At 32.4% G+C, this 3,726-nt stretch overlaps 2 non-coding genes across 2 annotated transcripts; both read right to left on the minus strand.

The window, feature by feature from the left end:
• Positions 1-3,179: 3,179 nt before the first annotated feature.
• On the minus strand, positions 3,180-3,252 carry TRNAK-CUU (transfer RNA lysine (anticodon CUU)). The gene has a single exon. It is a non-coding gene; the product is annotated as a tRNA-Lys (tRNA).
• A 73-nt stretch (positions 3,253-3,325) lies between these two features.
• On the minus strand, positions 3,326-3,399 carry TRNAI-AAU (transfer RNA isoleucine (anticodon AAU)). The gene has a single exon. It is a non-coding gene; the product is annotated as a tRNA-Ile (tRNA).
• Positions 3,400-3,726: the final 327 nt, after the last annotated feature.

Here is a 3,726-nt window from a genome sequence, read left to right on the forward strand (position 1 = left end):
TGTAAGTGTAATTTCAAGGGTAAGTAAGATTATGTGTGCAAGTTGAATAAATATTTATATGGACTGGAAAAATCTCCCGATAGTGGAATATGAGATTCGATAAGTTCATGACACACATAGGTTTCATTAGATGTCAGTTCGACCACTGTGTTTACTTCAGATTTTGACCTGGAAATTCATTTTTTATTTTGTTGCTTTATGTGGATGATATTCTCACAGCAAGCAACAATATTGAGGATGTAATGAAGGTGAAGGCTAAACTCAATAAGGAGTTCGATATGAAGGATCTGGGAGCAGCATCCAGGATTCTTGGGATTGACATCTGAAGAGACAGAAAGTAGTCAAAACTATTCTTATCTCAAGAGACATACCTACGGAAGATTCTCGACAAGTTTGGTATGTCGAATTCAAAGCCTGTTGTGACTCCGAAAAATCCTCAACTCAAGCTAAGTACAGATCAGTGTCCTAATAATGAGATCAAAATAGCTTATATGAATAGCATTCCATATTCTAACATAGCAAGTTCTTTGATGTATGTTATGGTATGTACTAGACCCGACATAGCATATGTAGTAAGTCTTGTAAGTAGGTACATGATGAATCCTAGAAAGGCTCACTAGCAAGCATTAAAGTGGATTCTAAGGTACATAAACGGGTCTCTGAATAGAGTCCTGATTTGTGGTGGATCATATGGTGAAAATAGTAAAACATAAATCTAAGGGTATGCCGACTCTCATTATGCAGGTTGTATGGATTCCAGAAAATCTATTTCTGAATATGTGTTCACTATGTTTGACATATCAATCGGTTAGAAAGCAACATTTTAGAAGGTTGTTTCCTTATCAACTACTGAAGCGGAATATATCGCCCTCACTAAAGTTGTGAAAGAAGCATTATGGCTTGAAGGTTTTGATAAGGAACTAAAACTTCAAGGTAGAGTTATCACTGTTAAATGTGATAGTCAAAGTGTTATACACTTGTCGAAGAATCCAGCCTATCATGAGCGAACAAGGCACATCAATGTGAGGTTGCATCTCGTCATAGGGGTAATCAAGCGTGGAGAAGTCCAAGTGCTGAAGGTTTTGACATATCACAAGGCTTCTGATATGATCACCAATATATTACTAAGTTATAAGTTTTTCCACTGTATGCAGTTGATAAAGTTGCATGAAGAAAGCTAGTTTGTTCTTGTGATGTTACAGAGTTTGTTCTAAGGTGGAGATTTGTGAGATATTGGATCGAACTCTAGTATAGTCGAATGATAGCTTTTTGGTTCGACAATTCAGAAGGACCTTACCATGTCGTTGAAGTATGCTCACATGTTGTAGTCGAAGTATGTTAGGATTGTTAGCATGTCGAGTTGGGCCTGTTTGTTATGCCTAATTATTTAAGTTAGCTTGTTCTCTAAGTTAGCTTGTGTAATGGGTCTGTGTGTAAAAGCTCATTAGTTTAGTATGTTAGTTTTCTTATAAATAGCATACTAGTCTCTCATTGTTGAATAATGTAAATCCTAATTAGGGTGAGAGAGGTTATTTTCTATTCTGTAACACTTGTAATCTTGTTTCAAAGAGAAAGTAAAGAATATCAGTTTATAACCAATTTCATTATGTTCTTATTGTTTTTCTTCTTTTCAACCCTTGCGGGTTTCTTACCGATCAAGAAACCAATTATACTTTGTAATTCCAGCATCGTTTTTCACAACATATATTTTCATCCAACCCCAATAATATTCACCTTGATTGAAAATAATACATAAACTTTCATTATCTTCGCCGACAATCATACTCCACCATAAAAATTATAGTCACTTGAAGCTACCCACTTCAAGAATTTTCACATTGTCTTCACCGACAATCATAGTTTTAGAAACTATTATGCTCTCATGAAAAATATATTTCACTTGAAGATAAACCACTTCAAGAGTTTCATATTATCATCACCGTCAATCATATACTTTATTATGAAGAATAAATTTCACTTTAAGTTTAATCACTCCAATAATTCCACATTGCCTTCACCGACAATCATAGTTTTTAAAACTATCATATTCCACCTAAAGAAGAATATACTTCACTTGAAGCTAAACCACTTCAAGAATTTTCACATGTCAAAATTTTGGTTGAAATATTATGGTGCAACTTCCTTGTTGACTGGAAGTTCTTCAACCACCGACATAATATTGCATCTTGTGTAATCTTGATTTTATCAACACATCTTTGACTTGAACTTTTCACGAGTCAAAAAAAAATTCCATCAATTTTCTTTAGCCCAACACAGCGGAATTTGTGACTGCAGACAACATTATCCTTCTAATCTGATATGGAAGATCAGATAAAACTGCAACCACAAAGCATACTAAAAACACTTATCCCTGGATCAAATCAAAAGCTCTTATACCAGTTGTTAGAAAAAAACAAAGTAGAGCATAGAGAAAAAAGAGAAAAATAATCAAGCTAAAATGCATTTGACTGATGCATATTGGAATGAAGAACTTGAATTCTATATATAGTCTTGGACTCCCTCTTCCTTCACAAAACTAAGCGATGTAGGACTTCTTCAACATGTATATTTTCAACCAACTCCGACAATCTTCACCTTAATTAAAAATAATACATAAATTTTCATTGTCTTCACCGACAATCATACTTCATCATAAAGAACATCAACATCTATATTTTCAACAAACCCCAACATCTATCACTCTGCCTTAATCTCTGTACACCTTCTCTCTTTTATTAATATAAAAATCAAAATAGTCCGAAGCAATATATAATTCTCAAAACTCCTCACCATTCTCTTTTCTTTAATCAAATATTTGCTATATTTTACTATTAACATATCTTTTATTGAATTTATTTTTTGTTTTTAGGCAGAAGTCTCAATATTATGAAGTATATGATATTATAGCATATCAATGAATGAAAATAGAAAAATTGTAAGGTACTTCAAGTATGTTTTTGAAGTTTATCTTACAAATTTTATCGATGTGAATATTTACAAAATGATAATAGGAATATTTATGTCATGTCGTCTTTGCAATTTTTTCCTAGCAAAGAACCAATTTCAGTTACATTCATCCAGCAAGGTTTGCAATTTTTTCCTACAGGATCTCCAAATTTTAATGACTATTAATTCAAATTCGGGATATTAATTCAAACTATTTACTATTTAAAATAAAACGCCCACCGTGGGGCTCGAACCCACGACCACAAGGTTAAGAGCCTTGCGCTCTACCAACTGAGCTAGACGGGCCTTTTGAAAGATTTTATTTCACGTAATTAACGTTTGTTATTATTTAACATTTTCTTTTAAATAAAAAATAATTTGGCCCATGCAGGTCTCGAACCTGTGACCTTCGCGTTATTAGCACGACGCTCTAACCAACTGAGCTAATGGGCCAATTGATGTAAAATTATTTTGATAGATCATAAATCATGTATCATGGGTATAAATGAAGTGAAAAGACCTATTATAAGCTTAAATGATGTGAAATTTCCTGATGCAAAAACAAATTACAAAAGTTCTTTTATGAAAAGATCAAGATAATCCAATGATCAATAAAAATGAAGATATATACAGAGTTAACTTCTTATTATTTTATTCACCATATTGAATCACGTATTGAAACAATATATATATATATATATATATATATATATATATATATATATATAAACTTTCAAAGAAAGAATGTATATATAGAATGAACTCTATTAAACAAAACAA

This window comes from Lathyrus oleraceus, chromosome 6 (assembly GCF_024323335.1).
Source record: "Lathyrus oleraceus cultivar Zhongwan6 chromosome 6, CAAS_Psat_ZW6_1.0, whole genome shotgun sequence".
Lineage (NCBI taxonomy): Eukaryota > Viridiplantae > Streptophyta > Magnoliopsida > Fabales > Fabaceae > Lathyrus > Lathyrus oleraceus.